The sequence below is a fragment of the Protopterus annectens genome, chromosome 2.part0 (assembly GCF_019279795.1).
Source record: "Protopterus annectens isolate FY-2018-M chromosome 2.part0, PAN1.0, whole genome shotgun sequence".
In the NCBI taxonomy this organism is placed as follows: domain Eukaryota; kingdom Metazoa; phylum Chordata; order Ceratodontiformes; family Protopteridae; genus Protopterus; species Protopterus annectens.
The window spans coordinates 349,997,661-350,020,649 of NC_056728.1; positions in this window are offsets into that span (position 1 = coordinate 349,997,661).

Below are 22,989 nucleotides of genomic sequence, written 5' to 3' on the forward strand. Positions count from 1 at the left end.
TTACCATACCTTTCCTCTATATTTATAACCTTATCTTAACTCAAAACATAATACCAGACATGTGAAAAACTGCTCTTGTCAAATCCCTTCCCAAAACGCCTCAGCCAGGGAATGCTTCATACTTCTGCCTTATCTCCATCCTCCCTACATTTGGGAAATAGTTGAAAAACTTATCTACAATCACCTGTCTACTTACATCCAACAGTGCCATCTTCTCACTCCAAAACAGCATGGAATCATGGCTGGGAGGAGTAGAATGGCAGCACTGTGATCACTTAAAGATGAAATTGTCCTCAACATGGAAAAAGGAAACCTTCCAGAGTACTATTCACCAACCAAAGCTTTTGATCTTATTGACTACCTCTTCCCCCTTCACTCCCTCCAAGAAATTAAAATTCCAAGATTTCTCAACAAATAGGTATTTCAGAGTGAAAATCAACTCATTCATATCACCCTTGAAATTTATTACCAAATGCATGCCCCAGCACTACATTCTTGTCCCATTGTTGTTGTCACTCTAGTCTTTGACTTCCCTAACCCTCCTGTCACTCTTTATGCTGACACCATGGTTATCATTTGACTAGACCCAAACCAGAAGGAACTGGCAAAATGATCAAAATCAAACTCCTAAACTCCAAGAACTCCACATTTATTAACAATTTGAGCACTTATTTTATAATCATACTTATTCAGAACTAAAATTCACCAAGTTAGTCAGTCCTTGTGTAATGTTGTTATCAAATCACATAATCAAACAGAAAGAAGGTCAGCTGAGAATTACCATAACAACTAATACACGTTAGTACATTTAAAGTGACATAAAAAAGCAATAAAGGTTAAAGGTACAAGTATCAAAATGCAACAGTATTAAAGGCAGTAAAAACTAATTAAAATATTTAAAACAAAGTTTTACTGTCCTTAATTTTAGAACAGAAATTAGTGCCATTTTGTCATTAACTCCTGGGATAGTGTCTGCTGCTAATCTCAGTTTTCAGTGCAGTTCCTTATATTTCAAGTTTTTTTTCCATAAAACACCCATTTGATTTTTCTCCAATTTTTCAAGCTACAAAAGACAAATTAGTCAAAACTGGTGCAAAGACTTTTGTGTTACTCTGAGTACTTTTTAAATTGTTATTCATTTATATCACACGCATGCTCATAGATCCCTTCCCTCAGGGACCTTTCAGTTCAACCATGTGGGATGACTTCCACAGTTACAAAGAGCTATGTATAGCACCCACTTGTCCCACAGTTGTAGTAGTCAACTGATCTAATATGGAGGTGCTCACTAAATGTCATGGTGTCCCCTTCAAAAATATATGAACAAAACAAACACTTGTAAGTTCCATGTTTACGTCTGTTACTTAAAGGGGCTTTTTTGCCTAAAATAAGCCCTTAAGATTTAGCTCCATTTGTAAACAAAATTTGGTTTGCTAGCAAAGGACCTTAAAAGTGCTTCAGCATAAGAAAACAGTGTTCAGGTTTCTTGCAATAGTGTGTCTGATAATGTACCTGTTAATGCTATGTCATGGCTTTGGTAAACTTGTTAGGTTTCTTACAAAATTTGTTTAAAGTACTGGGTTCCATTTGATGTAAAGGGAAGTATTTTCTGTTTTCCCTGTTTGCCATAATTTGAGAGTAAAGCCCATCAATAAGATCCAGTTAATGTGCCCTTTGCTTAACTCATTCACTCCAAAGGAGCTCAGGAAGTTTGCACTGTAACCTCCAATGGGCGAAGCCTAAGCTTTTTCACAGATTCAAATTATGTCCTCGCATTTCAATCAAATGTTCATATTTCTGGAATCATAGGGGTTATGAAAGAAGTATAAATGGCAAACCCTTTAGCACAAACTGTTTTTATAGTGGTAATATTCTGTAGGTTCTAGGTCTTAAATCGAATTTTATAAGCCACAGTAAACGCAGTAACTATTACATTTGTAATATGTTGAAAACAACTAACAATATCTCAGCAACCACTCAAGTTACACACATACTGTCAGCAGCATTTTATTCATCTAGCTGAGTGCTTCCTTATGAGACTAAGGAGTTCTGCCTGTGTTATTTGGTTGTTGAGATACTTAGAAAAAAATTGAAAATTATATATATATAAATTAATATCATAAAAACAACATTTAATATCTATTTATAGCACTAGACAGAGGTCAAATATTAATGCAGTTGAGTTTGCCATTGTGTAAGTTTTAAGATGAAATCTTTTAAAACCTTGTACATGGCATGATTCTGGAATTATTGATGGATATATTTTGAAACAATATTTGATGCCTAGATGTGTCAGTAGGAGATAAGTGCTGATGCCATAGTCGGCCAACATTGCATATACAACAAACCAAAGTGGGGGCCTGCTCCCCTCACCCCCTCCCATGCCCCATAATTATATATACCTACTTCAAGATCACATCACAGTGGGGAATAGGGCAAATTTAGTAGGTTTCCCTTCACTTACCTTATGCATTGTGTTACTTCCTGGTTGTTAGCTGACTAAGGCCATTCGCTGAATTTATTTTCGAAGTTGTTGGTGTTTGCTGCTTTTCCACTTCACTGTTTTGCATTCATTGTTTTGCAGTTTGAGGTTTTTATAATTCAGTAAACAAACATAGACCCAATAAAACAACCTACCGATAAAAGAAAAAAAATTATACAATCAATGTTATTATAAAACAACCATTAATACCAGAAAAACAGAATAACTAATGAAATTCTTAAGTTAATTTTGTTAAAAGATATATTTAAAATATATATACATATGTTATAAATGACTTGCCCTTAAAGTTAATACCCTATTAAGTGACACTTTTTGTCATTAATCCCTGGACGCTCAGCAGGATAAAGTTTAATCTGCCAGTATAACTGCCTGGCTTTCAACCTTGCCAGCCAGTCACCTCATCTACTACATTGTGGGACCATTTCTAATACACAAAATAAAAATTTCTTAAAACCAATACATACTTTAGGGTGTCTAGCAAAACATTAGTATCATCAGATTTTTAATAGCATATACATGTTCATAAATATGTGCCCTAAGCTGATGTTCGGTCTTACCTACATAAAAAAATCTAAATAAAACAAACATAGGGCTACATATTCCACTCATTTAGTATTACAATTATGTTTACAATTATTTCGAATATTTCTAGGAAAGGAGGTTGTATTAATGTTCATTGCATCACAGATGAATCTACATTGACAACAAAACCGCATTTAATCATACCATATTCAGTACTATTTTGCCATGTACTGTAATAATATGCTTAGTATTTCTACCCTTTCTAAACACAAATTTAGGGGCTATACCCAATTTATTACAAATACCAAATACTTCAAAGGCTATTCTCCAATTCTTAGTAATATGTTTCTTAACTTTATTACTCTGTTCCCATAAGAAATAATCATGGCCTGTTCAAAGTTTTTATGGGTCACCTCATTTTCTTAGCAGGACCATTAAATTGGTACATCACAAAATAGGTGGGTACAACTAATCACATTACAGCACTACCATCTCTCTAATTTTAGAAATAAATTCTTTGGAATAACCCCCTTGATAAAAAAATAAAAAATAAAAAATTAGAAAGTATATTGACTTAAAAAAAACTTAATTGCCTAAAAACACTCTCAAAAGCCTTAGAAACTGACATTTAACTACATTTTTTTCTTTTGCTATATTAGCTGAGGACAAAAAAATGTAAAAATAACTTTTGAAAAAGGTAGGTTCCCTGAACACATTAGAAGTACATTTAGAATGTGCAAAAAATATTGGAAAAGGTAGGTTTGCTTAACACATTACAACTACATCTAGAATGCATATCATCTTTTCCAATAGTAATATCAAGATAGTTGATCTTAGAATAATCAAAATGGTGAGTAAAGTGCAAGAAATCCTCAGTTTGAATTAAATAAAATAAAAATTCTTTAAGCAATATTTGATTACTTCTCCAAAAAAAACAAAACAAAATGTCATTCAGGAACCTAAGACATGGCTATGCTCCTATGCCATCCCTGGTTAACCTGTCCTACAATTGTAAAGCTAACTAAACCCCTGCATCAACCAACCTACCAAATGACTATCCCCAATCTTCTCAAACTTGGACTCACCTCCTTCTGCAATACTAAATATTCTGCAGTACTGGAATGACCCCTCTAACCTCTGATCTGTTTTCACTATAACCTTACCAGCTTCATCCTATATACCCCCTAACCAACTGTTTCTCTCGTTCACACCTTCTGCAACTCTATAGTGTTTACTGAACATTGTCAAATCATACTTAGCTCAAACTGTAATTGCTCAGTATATATGCATCTACTACATGACATCACTGTAGTACACAATTTATTTCATTCTTGTAATAGTATTGTCTATGTTAACTGCAACTTAATTTGTATCTACTTTATATTATTGTACTAGTACTTTAGCATGGAACTTTTCTCCACGGCCCTCCACTGAAAAAGGACCTGTGTCCAGTGGACTTTCCCAGTCCACAAATATAAAATAAATAAATAAAATAAATAAATAAAGACATGAAAATAAATAAAGACATGAAGAAATATGGCTCCAAAAAAGATGAATTAATAACATATAATTGCTCACAACACCACAAAACAAAAAGCAATATTAGCAAAAACTGGAACAGAAGCCACCCCCCATTGTAGCATCCCTAGTTTGTTTAAAATATTCACCTTCAAAATTTGATGTTAACACTAAATCCATACAATCCACATTGAGACTGATTCTTTTTGAGCAAAAGTTGTTCTTGTGACCAAAATTTCACAAAACCAATCAAGCCCCAACATATGGGGGATCACCAACACAAATCCCCGACATCAATAGTTACAAAAATTACCTTAAGCAATGTCAAGAATCTTTTCAAACATAGTACTTATCAGCAACAAAATGACTTAAGTTTTAGGTCAACAAATTAAAACAGTGGTTCAGTTTTAAAGCCCCTAGTTGCTTCTATAGGGCGTAGAGGTGGATCAATTTCATTTTTGTGGGTTTTAGTTATTCCAAAAACTGCTAAACAATGCATTTTTAACTTCTAAATAACTAATTTCAGATTCAGTTAAATTATAATCCAAACAAAAATCCAATCATAATCTGCCTATTTTGTACTATGTATCTTAACTTCATTTGTGGATGTTGATTGAAAAAATTGTGATCATGCAAATATTTATACATCTTGCCAATATAATCAGTAGTGGACATAATTACAACTTCCCCACATTTATCTGGTTTCATAATCGGGATGGAATGATCCTGAGATAATTGTTTCAATAAAACATTCTGTGCTCCAGTTAAAATGTGAAATTTCCTTATTACAGTTCATACCTGCCTGATCCAATATTCTAAGATCATGTTCACAAAGCCAGTCAAAAAGGGAAATAGAGAAATAGAGATTACTAAAGTCTGGTTCAAAGTATATCATCTGTAAATTCCTAAGTTAGTGCTGTTCCTTTCACTTTCGTAAAAGTCAAATTATGTGTTCTAGAAAATAACTTTAATTCTAAAATGTTAGCAATGACATCACACTTCCTAGATGGTACAAAAGTACAACTTTTTTGGAAAATATCAACCAAATTTTTGGTAACTGGTAAGGCAAGAAAATTAAAAATTCTAAAACCATTCCTCTCAATAATTAGTGAAGGATATCCACTAAAACTGAGAGTCAAAAATCATACTTTCTTCCCCTCTCTTTTCTCTGTGTCTCCCCTGTAGCCTGTACAGGCCCTGAAATTGATCGTGTGTAACCAACCTTTTGTCCTGTTGGTACAGTTGTCTCCCTTGTATTCTCGGGGATCTGCAGGGGAGGGAAGTAATGTAAACTAAGCTCTTGTCAGCTGACCATAAATAGGCCAATCACATGAACTGTAACCAGCTATAGGTTTTCCTGGAATAAATCTTGGGTGATGCTACTAAGAAAGTGTCATGAGCTTTGAGCAAATTGAGATATTTGTCACAAAAATGTTTAAGCTTCTGATCAATAAAAATATCCAAAGGCTACAATTTTGTCCATCTTGCATCCACAGTAGATCTCATAGGTGGGTTGTGTATGTTTTTGTACATTTTGAGGATACCAAATATAATGGGCATAATGTGGTATATCTACTTTTGCATAGATGTGGATGTCTGGTGATTTGATGTTACAATAACAATGTAAAGAATTTTGTATGCTGAGTTGACTTCATTTAAGGAAACTACCTTGTGTACATCAGTGTTAGTTAATGTTATGTTTAGCTTCTATCCAACCCTTACATTTAGCTATTTAAACTCTGCTTAATTCTGACCTCCACTCTCTTAATTCTTGGCTAAATCATAAGCCGCTCTTAAACCCCTCCAAGACAAAAGGTATGATACTTGGAACCTCACAAAAGCTGAAAAGAAATCTAAAAATCTCAACATTGCAGATCTCAACGGTTCCTCAATAGAAACAACAATGTCCTTTAAATGGTTAATTTTATGGCACATTGAAAACACAAATGGAAAGATATTTTATTCTGGTTCTGGAAAATATATCTCTTTCTTTACAGACTCACTTGAGCTGCAATAGCAAAGGAGTCATCCTTGCTCAACTTGGATATGGGTTCACCATCATAGACACAGCATGTTAAAAATAACTTACCATGCATTGAAAACAACATCTGATGATTCACTTTCATCTTCTCCTTTAGAAACACCACTGCACCAATCATGAATCACCTGCAAATTTGAAGTCTTCCTAGGGTGTTTTCTAATGGCTTCTACCAGGTGCCTTCATGCTTCTTGCTGTCAAACTCCATAATAAAATCATCCCCTCAACCTCCACAACATCTTCTAATGAACTCCATCTCTCACTCCAGACCCCTGAAAACCAAACTGCACTCTATCAACCTCTCCATTTCCATTCTTGCACAAAAACACAGGCAATCCCTCTCCCCGCAACTAAAGGATATCGTGACTTTCCCTACTTTTAGATCACAACTCAAAAGACACCTCCATCAAAAATCTGGCTGCAAGTGCTTTTCCACTGGAAACATTACCCAACTCCTCCCTTACCTACTTTACCTCTACTTCATCTTCTGTTCTCAACTACTGCTTACCTCCCATAGTTTCTAGGGTCTATATTAAATCAGCAAATGCTTAAAAAAGCGAAGGCTGATTTATCGACCTCATGTAAGTGAAAGCTTACAATCCCGAATACTTAGAACAGCGATTCTTATTTCCAAGGGAAAAAATTGTTGTTCCAAAAAAAAAAAAAAAACTTTAAAACAAGTGGGGTGCTTCACCCACCACACACACCCATGTGGGGTACTGTGCCCCCACACCCCCTCTACTTAAATATACCAACTCTGAGATTGCACTACAGTGACAAAAATGGTAAAGTAATGGAGGCAGCCAAGAGATTTCTTTCTTATGGAAAGAAATCGCTTATATGCCGTTTCTCTATTTTGCCGTTTCAGGCTTTCAAGTTTGATCAAGACGAATTTGAAGGAATGCATCTTTGATCATATAATAGGAACCCAGTTTCTACTAACACTTATCCATATTTGTTAATCCTCCTCTGTGATTACACAGTATTTGTGAATTACTTCTGTTTTATTTATTTATTTATTTAATTTCTTCACCCAAGCTATACCTGCAAAATGGTCTAGTGGGATAAGTGTACTAGTCCAGGACACATGCTAGCTAAATAAATACATTTATCTGAAGTTATATTTATTGCCCCTTACTCCTTCAAACATGCAATAATATTGCCCTTACCCAATGTAGATGGCCTATTCAAACTCCACAAGTCACTGTAGAGTTATTATCAGCCTTTTCTCATCAGCAAAGATGTTTGAAAAGTGAATTCATAACCAACTGTTTGAATACTTGTACAAATATGGTCTGTTATGTGCTGCACAATTTGGTTTGCATAAAGGATATGGCACTCTTACTGCCCTGTACATGGCAAGAGAATAGCTCTATAACAATGTTAATTAGACCTTCTCACTGCAGACATTTTATAGACATGATCCAAGTACTTCAAATGATGACTCACTCCTTTTGATTTAACAAAATGGAAAAATGCATCTTTGGAGTCAGCAGTGTTATTGGTTTAAAACTACCTGGGTAACAATACCTCTCAGGTTAACATAGACACAAATGCATCAGACATTGATACAGTCAGTTATGTAGGCACATAGGGTTTATTGTTAGGCTGTCTACTGTTTTGTCTGTTTATAAATGATGCTTAAAATGGCCTTCAGGGGCAGCTAGCCTAGTACTTACATGTGAACCCATGAACCTATACGGTCATCAAACTGCCCTTGCCAAATATTATTATGTATGCTGATGGCATGTTTTTACTTAAATATGGCAACTCTATCCATTATGTTCATGAATTATTACAGATATCAATGTTTATGAACCTGAATTCCACAAAAATAAATGCTGAATTAATTCCAAAATATCTAGTATAATGTTTATGTCCACTTAATAGACAGTCAGAAAGGCCATGATTGGAATGTAAGGATGTTTGTTGCAATCAAATTCCAAATATCAACCAAGCAAAGTGCCCAGGTCCTATTCTTGGCATTTCCTTGTTATTCAAAGCTTATACAGAAACTATATTGAGTAGGACCTGTCAAGAAATAATCTACAGCTTCACTCTCATTTGTTTGTAAGACCTCGACAACAGCTGTGCTGTAACCCAACATCAGCTTCCTTCTACAAGTAACTCTTACCTTTTTTGAAGTACAAAAAATAAAGTTTGCTGTGTTGCACTCTTAACATAGAAACACACATACATGCACACGCACGTGCACATGCACACACTTGCACACACACGCGCACACACACGCATACGTGCGCACACACACACACACACACACACACACACACACACACACACACACAGACACACACACACACACACACACACACACACACACACACACACACACACACACACACACACACACACACACACACACACACACACACACACACACACACAGTCCATACCTCTCAAACACTTATTCCAAGAAATATTTTTGGCTTTGTCCCTGAGAACTATAACTACTGTACTGATACCAGTCCCACTGGACTGCATGTGCCAGAGGATGTCTCAAACTTGCCAGGTTATCTGCATTGTCTTTGCATAACCCACTGTTTACAACCTCAGTTTATTAGCTGTAGATCGACTGACCACTTGCACAATTGACAACAGAATTAGCGTTAAGTAAAACAGTTTACTGGAATGTATTTGTTTATTTGTTTAGGTAATGGAGTATTCAATTGATCCATATGTGTTCAAGTCTTTTCAATTGCAATCTGGGAACAAAACAATATGCAGCATCATAATAGGCACCGATAACAGAAAAAGGCAAATGTAATGAAAATTTAATGCATGAAAAATGAATGTCATTATTTTAGTCTGCATGTCTTTATCTCCTGTACCCCGGGGAACAATTTGGGGAACAAGACTTCTCCCTTCTACTGTACATTCACAAGACGCTTATCAGGTCGACTCATTTCATTACTTTTTAACACGTCTGCACTCTGCAACCCCTAGGCCATAGACCTTTTCCATTTATGCTGCTTTCAAAACCATTTAGTGACACCTTCAAAAAGAAATCCCTTCTCATTTTATCAATTTTGGGAGCAGCAAAAAGTTCTGGACTTTTCTTTTGTTTCTGAGATTATATTATGTTATGTTTGGGCTTCTCCATGGGAAGGGTTTTTAACTGATAGAGGGGAGACTTATAACCAGCATTAACAAAAAGATCACCCTAGCCCCAAGTTTTTCTCCTAGACAACGGTCATTTTTTGGACCCTTAGAATGGCATCATGTCAAGGCCAATATCACTACACATTAAAAGGCAAGAAACCAACTGAAAGCACAATAGTCACTTAAATGGAATTCTCTGCAAGATTATGAAGTCTGGCATGCAAATATTACCACCTCCTTTAATGTTCCAATAGCTCATACATGCAGATATTACCACCTCCCTTAATGTTCCAATAGCTCACATTCAAATATTACCAGCTCCCTTAATGTTCCAATATCACACATTCAAATATTACCACCTCCCTTAATGTTCCAATATCTCACATTCAAATATTACCACCTCCTTTAATGTTCCAATATCTCATACATGCAGATATTACCACCTCCCTTAATGTTCCAATAGCTCACATTCAAATATTACCAGCTCCCTTAATGTTCCAATATCTCACATTCAAATATTACCACCTCCCTTAATGTTCCAATATCTCACATTCAAATATTACCACCTCCTTTAATGTTCCAGTATCTCATACATGCAGATATTACCACCTCCCTTAATGTTCCAATAACTCACATTCATATATTACCAGCTCCATTAATGTTCCAATATCTCACATTCAAATATTACCACCTCCCTTAATGTTCCAATATCTCACATTCAAATATTACCACCTCCTTTAATGTTCCAATATCTCATACATGCAGATATTACCACCTCCCTTAATGTTCCAATAGCTCACATTCAAATATTACCAGCTCCCTTAATGTTCCAATATCTCACATTCAAATATTACCACCTCCCTTAATGTTCCAATATCTCACATTCAAATATTACCACCTCCTTTAATGTTCCAATATCTCATACATTCAGATATTACCACCTCCTTAATGTTCCAATATCTCATAAATGCAAATATTACCACCTCCCTAAATGTTCTAATATCTCCCATTCAAATATTACCACCTTCCTTAATGTTCCAATATCTCACATTCAAATATTACCACCTCCCTTAATGTTCCAATATCTCACTTTCAGATATTACCGCCTCCCTTAATGTTCCAATATCTCACATTCAAATATTACAACCTCCCTTAATATTCTAATATCTCACATTCAAATATTACCACCTCCCTTAATGTTCCAATGTCTCATCCATTCAAATATTATCACCACCATTAATGTTCCAATATCTCACATTCAAATATTAGCACCTCCCATAATGTTCCAATATCTCATATATTCAAATATTACCACCTCCCTTAATGTTCCAATATCTCATACATTCAAATATTACCACCTCCCTTAATGTTCCAATATCTCATACATTCAGATATTACCACCTCCCTGGTATGTATGTATGTCTTTTGGCTTTTCTCGGTTAGGGGTCGCCACAGTGGAAATTCGGTCCGCTCATGATTGGCAGTGGATTTTACGGTGCCGAGCTGCCAGCCCGATGCCCAACATTCAATGAAGGTACGCCCATTCACGCTTGCACCTACCTGCATGCCTTTAGCATCACTCGATAGCAGGGAGGGCATGCAAACTCCACACAGAAGGCACTCCAGCCGAGAATCGAATGGGAGAACCTCTTGCTGTGAGGCGACAACGCTAACCGCTGCACCACCGCGGCTACCACTTCCCTTAATATTCCTATATCTCATACATTTAAATATTATCGCCTCCGTTAATGTTCCAATATCTCATACATTCAAATATTACCACCTCCCGTAATGTTCCAATATCTCATACATTCAAATATTACCACCTCCCGTAATGTTCCAATATCTCATACATTCAAATATTACCACCTCCTTTAATGTTCCAATATCTCAAACATTCAAATATTACCACCTCCCTTAATGTTCCAATATCTCATACATTCAAATATTACCACCTCCTTTAATGTTCCAATATCTCAAACATTCAAATATTACCACCTCCCTTAATGTTCCAATATCGCATACGTTCAAATATTACCACCTCCCTTAATGTTACAATATCTCACATTGAAATATTACCACCTCCCTTAATGTTCCAATACCTCATACATTCAAATATTACCACCTCCCTTAATGTTCCAATATCTCACATTCAGATATTACCACCTCCCTTAATGTTCCAATATCTCATACATTCAAATATTACCACCTCCCGTAATGTTCCTATATCTCATACATTCAAATATTACCACCTCCCTTAAAGTTCCAATATCTCAAACATTCATATATTACCACCTCATTTAATGTTCCAATATCTCATACATTCAAATATTACCACCTCCCTTAAAGTTCCAATATCTCACATTCAAATATTACCACCTCCCTTAATGTTCCAATATCTCATACATTCAAATATTGCCACTTCCTTTAATGTTCCAATATCTCATACATTCAGATATTATCACCGCCCTTAATGTTCCAATATCTCATGCATTTAAATATTACCACCTCCTTTAATGTTCCAGTATCTCATATATTAAAATATTACCACCTCCCTTAATGTTCCAATATCTCATAAACATCCATTTCTTTATATACATCTGCACCATACCTCTCACTCTGGACAAAGCCTAAAATAATAGGGGGTAAGTAAAGCCCTCCTAATAGAGACTAGTACTAAATGTTTCTCTTAAACTTAGAAAGTTCCTAGAATAACAGGTTTAGCATTACTATGCATTTTCTGAAGGATATGAAGTCTGAAACTCAAATGTATGTCATTATTTTGTGAGGCAAAAATCTGGACAGCTAAGAACACGCACACACACACACACACACACACACACACACACACACACACACACACACACACACACACACACACACAGTTTTCCAAATAAGTATATTTTCGCACTTCATTACATAACTGTGGTGGTGGTGCTGTGGTAGCGTTGTTGCCTCACAATTAGACGTTGCCCATTCAATTCTCAGTTAGAGCGTCTTCTGTGTGGCGACATGCGTGAATGGGCATTCCTTCGTTGAAGGTTGCGCGTTAGGCCCGGCAAGCCAGCACGCAGAAATCTACTGCCAATCATTAGCGGACCGGAGTTCTGCTGTGGCGACCCCTAACCAGGAAAAGCCGAAAGACAAACAACAACAACAACATTACAGAAGTTTTACTTCTAATGCGTGTGATGGCCATGCACATATTTTTTACTTCATTTCATACTGTTTCATTATATATGGAAAAGAAAGCCTTCTTACAGCTGTATTTACATAGTAAAAATTAAATGTTGATGTTCTTAGTAACATGTAAATATCTCATTCTGTTTTAACTGTAGCATGTGAATGTTGTTGACCTAGGACTTAGTTGTTACAGTATGAGCTATTTATCAAAGATGTCAATTACTTGATAATGAAGCTGCCAGTTTTAAATATGTAGGGCATGGAGCAGAAGGATTACGCTTCAATAACGGTTAAACAACATCTTAGTTCAGTGCTACTCTAGTGAGAAACCTGACCTTAACAATGGTTGGAAGGGCGCTTAACAATTAAGCAAGCCCTATGCATTCCTAAGAACAAATCTATCACTGTAAGCTGATAGCTCCAACCAGTAAAACAGCAGCAGAACATGAAATGGCTTTCTTTCAACTCATATTTCTACCTGCTGGCTGCTACATTACAGCCACTATTTTGGTTCAAACTGCTTCCCTTAGACAAGGAATACATAAGGACCTCGACAAATTTTCCACTGCTTTACCAACAAAAGCACATCATTTTTTTTATTTTTCTTTTGCGTAACTAGTAGTACATGGAGAAGATAAATATCTATGCACTACAAAGATTTATGACCATCTCTTTTTTGATAGCTTATTATGTGTTGTCGACATGGATGCCAAGATTCACCTTTTAAACTTTGCTCTTGAGGTGGATTTCTTGTCATTCATTTCTCAAACACTTACTATATAAGTTATGATCACATACCTGATCATAATCTTCTGTATTGTAAATGCTGTTCCATCATTACAATTAGAAACTGTGAATATAGCTTTCTTCTGTTCTGGTTTTGGATTTGGGTCATGTCTGGAAATGGGGGGGTGACCAATCAACCAACGCAACAAACAACTATAATTAATTAATTGTTTAATGTATTAATTAAGTAATTAATTACTTGTGAAAAGTCCAATGTAAGCAAGCTCACAGAAAAGTGCCTCCATGACCCAAAAATGATTTGTACCACATTCGCTAAGGACACTTTAGAGCAACCATTAACAAAATGAAGTTTAAGCCACACAGGTTACAGAAAGAACAGTTTACCTCAATTGCAGCTACTGTAGCTTTCATGCTTAACTTGTATCCTTCCCTTGTAGGCCAGTTTCCTGTATACACTGAATGAAGATGGAGAGGATGGTGTAGGGGTGCTGACAAGCAGAATTCTGTACTTATCTTAACAGGGAAATAGTATAGTAGTATTGACAGGAAGAGTGGTATAGTGTTGCTGATGGGGAGAGTGTCGTAGTGATTCTAATAGGAAAATTGCATATTGGTGCAGACATGGAAAGTGGCATAGTGATCTTGATAGGGATATAGTGGTGTTGGCAGGGGAAGTGTTATAGTGATGCTGATGAAGACCATGGTGTAGGGGTACTGAAGGGGAAAATGGTGTAGTGATACCAGTAGGAACAAGGGTATGTTGGTGTTGGGGAAGAGTGGTGTAGTGATGCTGATGCCCACTGCCAGGGACAACTTAGTTTACTTGCAGGGACCAGCAATAATCCTTGCCAATAACTACTTCTGTTATACTTTGGTTGTGGACTGTTGAATTATGTAATAGCACTTGGCAATATTTCTTACAATTTGACAATATGATAACGTACATCTTTTCATGTCTTGTTTCAGCCTCCATAGTGAGTGCATCTCTTCTCTTCATGTCCTCAATCTCCTTAGTAAGTGTATTTTATGATATTTTACAGGTGCTACATCTGCTACAGCAGAGAGCATTTACTGTAACATGTGATTCTGTAGGCAGGCTCACATCTTTGAATTGCATTATTACATGCAGATTCATTTCTTTTGTAGTATTCTCACATTTTCTTCACCATCCTTGTCACAGCCTGTAATTTGAGTACTACATACTTGCACTTACACGTCCATACGTATTAGGATTATTGTACTTCTTGCATCACATAATGGCCACTTATTGTGGCTGACTTTCTGTCATATTTCCAGATAGATGACCATTTAACTATGGAATAATTAATCATGGACAGGAAGTAACAGCAGACAATATCTGTGACTTTTCTAGAACTGTACTGTTCTACTGCTGCTTTAACTACTCAATACCCTGTATCAGATAGTTTCAGGGCTGTTGTATCTAGATTGTACGGTCTTCTTACACTTGGGTTGTAAACCAGCCATTTTACATTATTTTGTATTTTTATGCACTCTTGTGGCAGACATGTGCTGATCTAAACCTATCTGAGTTGGACTGCTGGTGTAAGGCTTATTGTGTACTTTCCTGATGGATAGTTGGCTTAAAACCTGTTCCTCTTTCCTGTATATAAGCCTCTCATTTGTGGGAAGCTGCTGTCTGTGCATTGGCAGTTAACAGTGCCCTGTATAGACGTAAACACCTTGAAGATAAAATTTCCCTAGAATAGTTATCACTGAAACCATATCCAGCCCCCTGCTGTTTTAGGAGGAACTAAGTTGCACACTGAGCAGCATTGCTCTGTTGGTTAACCTTAGACTACACAAGTATAGTTCCCACTTATAGTTTCTGCACTACCAGCACAATGTAGTGTAGTCTAATTAATCCATTCCTTTCACTGATAAAACCCACAGTAAGAACCTGATATGAGGTACAGGCAGTTTTCTACCATCTCTGTGGCCAGCCTGGAGGACATGGGCATCCTGAGGCAATGTGCAATTGTCTTGTGTATTAACATCCACTTAATCCTGAAACAAACAAATACTATTTGTGAGCGATGTAGTTGTACTATGTAAATGGAGGCAAGACTTTCACATACAGACAAATTAAATGCCAAACAGGTGGTTAGTGCACACACATCACTTCCCACACTAAATAAGGATTTGACACATAAACCAACATATGCAGAGGTACCGACTAGTAACTTACCAAAAACTCAGAGGCATCAAAAATACTGTTTTCAGAAACCACACATGCAAACAACAAAGCAAACAACAATCACAACACATAATAATGCACACACCAGTGTCTGAACAAACAAGCCCATAAGGTGAAACATCAGAAAACCTAAAACACTTGTCATAGGAGACTCTGTAGTGAGACACATGGATGTCTCCCTCACCAAGCTGGTTAAGGAGAAAGTTATGGTTAGCTGCCTGTCAGGTGTCAGGGTCTGTCAGATCAGCACTCATGTCACTCAGTTGTAAATATCAGTATGTCTCTGTCATAGTCCCTGTCAGTGTGAATGACCTGAGATGTACCTCCTTGGACTATATGAAGAGAGACATGATTAAGCTCTCAGATTGTATCTCGCAGGCAGGTATGATCCTAGCCTTGAGCAGCATTTTTCCTTCACCAAAGATGATGCCACACAATACAAACAAAAAGTGACTGACTTTAATAATTCACTTAACTTTTGGTGTCAGTCCAAGGGCATCCGTTATTTGTCAACCTGGGAGGACATTATTTTCAGGCCAGGCTATTTTTCCAGAGATTGTCTACAACTGTCTCCTCTTGGCTTTTGGATACTGGAAAATGCTTTAACCACCCCTACAGTGCCTTTTTTAGGCAGTGTCAAAGCAACCACCCTCCCAATGTAACAAAATCTTCTCTTGATAAACTTAAGGTACTGCTGTTCAATGCGAGGAGTCTAAACTAGAAACCACACTTCCTAGAAGCATTCCTCAACTTGGAATATGCTGATATCTGTACAGTTACTGAGACATGGTTCAAAGCCATGGAAAGCTGTCCAGCCATGCAAAGCTACAATACCTTCCAAACATTCAGGCCACCAACTGAGCAAGAAAGAACCAAGGGAGGAGGTGTATCCATGCTCATAAAGGATAAGTACCCCTCAAGACTGGTGGAACAGTATGACTCTCTCAAGCTACCCCATGTCCAACTAACCATAAGCAAAATCCCGACCACATCATCGCTAGCTAAAAGTTCCCCCATGACCCAGGAAAAACATATCGAGTACCAGGACTTACTGGAGCCACTTGTATATAGCCCAACACCTTTTTCATGGGTGAATTTAGCTATTTTACCATTGACTGGTGAACATACACAACCACTAACATGCAGGCTCAGAGGTTCTTGGACTTTGTCAATGCAAGTGCTCTGGAACAACTTTTTGGCACACTCACTAGGAGCTCAAATATTCTGGACATAGTACTCACTAACATAGGGGAGAGTTGCACCTCCCTTGTGTAACATCCTCTTTGGTAAGATCGGACCACAAAATAGTCTCCTTTAAAATAAATATAAGGCCAGATACCCCATCAAGCTCAAAAATGCTAAATAATTTCTCCAATAAATATTATCTTCAACTATGTGATGGCATAAGAAATTTCAAAGCTCCCATGAACCCAGAAAATACAGAATCCTATGCAGAGGTGGACACCAATGCCCTGTATAGTCACTTAAGCAGTTGTATAGAATTAGCTGTACCAAACTGGATTAAACCCAGGTCTTGACAGAAAAACAAGTCACCCTGGTGGATCCTTGGTATAGACAGGCTATACAACAAAAGAAAGAAAATAATGTCCAAAAACAAGTGGGAGCAGGCTTGTCAGAAGAAGAAATCCCTCACTAGTGTAAACAAACAGATCAGAGATCTAGTCAAGTCATCAAAAGCAAATTATGAAGCAGAAATTTTCTCCATCACCACGGAAAATCACAAAGCATTTTTTAACTACATGCAAAATATTTATGGGAATACCCAGCTATGCACAGAGCTGGTTATGGATGGTGCCAACCTTACTCAACTAGAGGAAATAGCCAACCTACTAGCTGACAGATCTGGATCACACTTCACCCCCTGCCCCCGCCTGTCATCCCCCAAAGTATACCTGCCAATATTTCTTTAACCTATTATTTGAAGATAGCAGGCTATCTCTGCGCTCTCCAAAAGCTAAAAACATGGCATCAATGGGCTCTGACAACATCCCAGGTTGCCTTTTAAATAACTTAAAACATGACCTAGCAGACCCACTTGATCCCTATTTAACCACAGCCTCCAGACAGGCTATGCTCCAGCAGAATAGAGGACAGCAACAGTCATCCATCTGCACAAAGGAGGACATCAACTGCCACAGGGAGTTATAGACCTATAAGCCTTACTAGCCTCATCTGTAAGGTCATGGAAAGAGTCATCATGGACCTTATCAGCAAGGACATGTGTATTCTCCATACTCTGGACCCAACCCAGTTCAGATTTGTTAAGGATAGATCATGTCTGTTAAATCTAGTTGACTTCTTCAAGAAAGTCACCAAGGCCATAGATGAGGGAAAGACTGTGCATACTGCCTACCTTGACCTGGCCAAGGCATTTGACGCAATTCCCCATTCAAGTATTACAGTGAAACTCTCTCAGCTGGATATAAACCCCTTACATGACCAGGTGAGTAGCTAGATGGCTCATCAGCAGGACACATACTGTGTCAAATCCTGTTCAGAATTTGGCTGACCAAGTTTGTAGATGACTGCAAATTGGGGCAATCATTGAATCCCGAAATGATAGTGATACACTGCAGAAAGGATTAAAGCATACAAATGACTGGTGTCAGAGCCATGGACTGAACTAATTGCAAAAAATGCATAATTATTCCCTTTGGAAAAAAAACATCCCAGCTAGTTACAATACAGACAGCACCCCCAAGAGTAGACCAAGTGGTACATGATCTGGGTACTCAAGTTGATAGTAATCTGAACTTGGACCACCATGTGTCTACAGTGGTGAGGAAGTCCTTCTATGTGGCACAGCCCATAAATAAGGGCATGGCATCCAGATCAAAGGACATTATAATTCCATTGGGCTTAGCCTCATCAGACAAGTGACTGAGAACAATGCTCCCTTTTGTGTGTACCTCACCAGACATCTGCAAACAGCTGGAACGTCCCCAGAGGTTTCGCACCAGGCAGATACAGGGAACAAGAACAAGTCCTAGGCGGAAAGATTAAAAGCCCTATCACTGTATTCGGTCTCCTACAGACTACTAAAGGGTTATCTGTGTCTGGCCTAAAGGGCAGTCTCCGATCTGGCCCTGATGGAAATCTTATATATTCATAAATCAAACTGCACAAGATTCACTCGTTCCAGTGATCTTAGCCTAGCCTCTGACATGAGTAAATCTTATTGGAGAGATAGATATATCTCTCAGGGACTACCCCTTCTCTGGAACAAGCTTCCCTTTCACATGAAGCAAGGCCCTTCCCTGACCCTCTTCACTGCACCCATGTCCCTCATGGACAGTATTAGATACCATAGCATAGACTCATACCTCTATGAACTTAGTTCATCTAGCTATTTAAAATTGGAAAACTCAGGTTAAATATGACTAGACCTGTGAGGGCTGTTGGACTATTAGCCTAGTAGTCTCCTATGAACCTCTGAATCTACGAATGGTAAGTAAACAAGAGAGAACAACAAGGAACTAGAACTTAAACAGTCCATGACACTTGTCAATAAAAGTGTACTAATTTTTAAATACTATGAGGTCTTTCAAATGCCTAAACAATATCTATATTAGATGGAGGAACAGAGTGTTAAACAACTGAAAAAGCAGGAAATTAGGCAGGTTTGCAATGCAAGTAGTGATCTGACAAGATGGGACAGAATTTAAAAGGAATAAGGCACATTGTAAATGAAATCTTTATGCAGAACTGGAGAACAGTGTGGCTGATTACATGGTTTAGATAATGAGAGTAATTTGAGAACCCAGTGTAAGAACAAGACGTAACACAGTCCCTAAACATCACATGCTGATAACATTCACCATTCATGTGAATGGTAATCTACACATATAATAGGCAACTTTAGCTAATTACATTAATTAAAGGTGGACAGTAACCCATGGTAAGTGTACCATCATCAGTGTGCAGCAGTGGTATCTATGTTATGTGTAGCATGCTAAGAATGACACTTTGCATATCAGTTTAACTGCATATTGCTCACTTGCAATAAATGCACAGCCAGCATATAGCAGATAGGCTGCTTGTGCTGTGTACAGGCAACCATTCAACCACAAATAAGTGTTTGGGTACATCTTAAGTGTGTCACTAAATGTAGGAGGTAGGATTACATATAACAGTAAGTCTTCTGCCACTGTAAGTAAACCATCAATAGTGGGTTGTGGGATGGGTCATGCCAAATATACCATCACAGATAGGTTGCTGGGTTGCCATTTTAAATGTACCTCTAGTAATATGTAGCTGGAGTGCTAGTAATAATACAGCTTGTTAGGTGATACCAACAGCATGTTGTTGAGCTGGCTTTTTCCAGCTGGAATTATCTGAGTTGCCTTTGGTGTGCATACGACTAGAAGAAAGGTGCTCAAGTCTCTATGTTATGTGCATCACCTACAAGAGGCAAGGACATTTCACTAGTACACTATGCACTGACCAGGCCTGCTGTGATATTATTGTATTCAATATATAGCACAACTGCTTATGAAGGGAGTAGTGACCCTAGAATACACCGTTGTCATGCCTGTCACATGGCCAGGATACATCAGAGTATTTTAGAGAAACATTGGAGAAGATGTCTGGAGCATTTCTCCCCGGGCCTCCACTGAAAACAGGATCTGTGGAACCTAGTCGGATTTCCCGGTTAACAAATGTTAAATAAAATAAATAAAAAAATAAAAATGTCATTGCAGAAGTGCACTATTGGCACACAATACAATAAATCAACCGAGAGACTAAAAAGGCTAGGCATGCTGAATGACTGGCATGTATGGCACTGATATGGGTTCCCAGTCTTTGAACACACGCGCACACACACACACACACACACACACACACACACACACACACACACACACACACACACACACACACACACACACACACACACACACACACACACACACACACACACACATACATATACACAAACAGACACGTGCTCACATATTCATAAGCACACACACACACACACACACACACAAAACATGTGCACAACCCTCACCCATGCTAAGTCATAAATCCTATGGGAGGGAGCCTGGTAATGGTCATGATTAGTATTTTAAAATGACAGAAAATTATGGCATTTGGTAGTAAGCCACTGTAGACAGATTTTGTGCATGCATGTGCTTTTGTGTGTGTGTGTGTGTGTGTGTGTGTGTGTGTGTGTGTGTGTGTGTGTGTGTGTGTGTGTGTGTGTGTGTGCGCGTGTGTGTGTGTATGTATCTGTATGTGGGGGAGATGATTCTTATAGGCATATGGCTTAGATGATGTTTGAATATCCCACTGAATGCTATCATAGAAACTGCAGATATGATAAAGCACTACCCTGCCAATAGCAGTGACATGTAAGTCAGCTTGTGTTACATAGCTGACTTTATATATCTATATATATATATATATATATATATATATATATATATATATGGATCACCTTTAAAATCTCGAAAGCTCAAAATCCTGAATCTCAAAATCCCGAACACAAAATCCTGAAAGCTCAAAATCCTGAAAACACAAAATCCTAAAACTCAAAATCCTGAAAACACAAATAATGCTAATATGCCAATACAAACACACTAATATCTACCGACTGACCTTAACCCTAACCCTAACCCTAAGGTCCGTCACTATCGCACACTCACCTGACCCGGCCTAACCCTAACTCATTTAAACCGCTAACCCTAATTTTTGTCACTATTGCATACATGCCTAACCTGCGCCCTAACCCTAACTCACTTAAACCGCCTCTAACGCTAACATACAACCAACCTTGAACCCAACGCATGACCTAACACCACAGGGCTAACAATAGCAAAGCCACAATGACGTCAGTATGTCTATTTTGTGTTTTCAGGATTTTGAGTTTCAGGATTTTGTGTTTTCAGGATTTTGAGCTTTCAGGATTTTGTGTTCGGGATTTTGAGATTCAGGATTTTGAGCTTTCGAGATTTTAAAGGTGATCCATATATATATATATATATATATATGTGTATATATACATACCAATCTACAGGTCTATAATGGACAAGCGCAGGTTGTCTTAGATAAAGACTGGTTGTGTTATTGTAACTCATTTGATTGCATACCTGGAATATGAGGGAGGACAGTGAGCTGACTTCATGATAATTGGTGTTGGCATATGACAGTTTGTGTCACTCTTTGCCATGCAGAATTATGCGATTGTCAGTGCAGAGTAATATTGATACAGCTTATAGGTGAAACTGTTGTTCTGCAAAGGAAAGTTTTGTCATTTCACGATATGATCAGAGGAGAGCAGTCAGTAGAGATCATGTGTTCGGACATACCCATAGGTTCATAGGTTCATAGGTATGCACTGGACTAGCTGCCCTTCTGGACCATTTTAAGTGTAAGTGACACAGATTTTGGTTTATGACCCTGGCTGACTTCACAATTTCTGCACATTTAAATAGTGGAGTATTCCAAACACAAACTGTGCATTTACATTTTCAAGGTATGGCAGAAAATTTCTGACTAAACTGCTGGTGCTGACTGATGAAATAAGTGTGCCTGACCTATGCAGGTTCCAACGTACCTCAGATATAAAATTGTGAAGCAAACTTAAGAATTGATTTAGGTTGGCTAGTCAAAAGTAAGTCTGCCAGATAAAATTGCTGGAAATTTGAATAAGTATTCAATTTTATAGGTGACAATTCCCCTACCATCCCTGCATAAAAAGCTGGGTCTCTGGTCCCTATTATTTATTACAATTAACTCTGGTATAACACTGTCTAATGGAACAAAAAATACACCCAACAGTGGTCTTTCTCTTGGGATCCTCTCCACTCAACTTTTCAGCTCATATGTTTTAATCAGAATTCAACTGGATAGCCCTTTATTGGATAAACTAAACCCTCACCTCATGATAATGACAATAAAGTGGTAAAAGCTGAGAGTTAGCAGTAGTGAACACTGCAATCACTGGGAGCACACAGAAAGTGCTAACTTAGCACATTCTATGCTGATGTAGGCACTAGGACTAAATGCTTATATTTTATTTTATTTCCTTATTTCTTGGGTATGTCCACTAACCACATAAGTTTATTTTCTGCAAGAACCCAAGGATACTGCCACCATTTTTGAATATGGTGTAGCTGT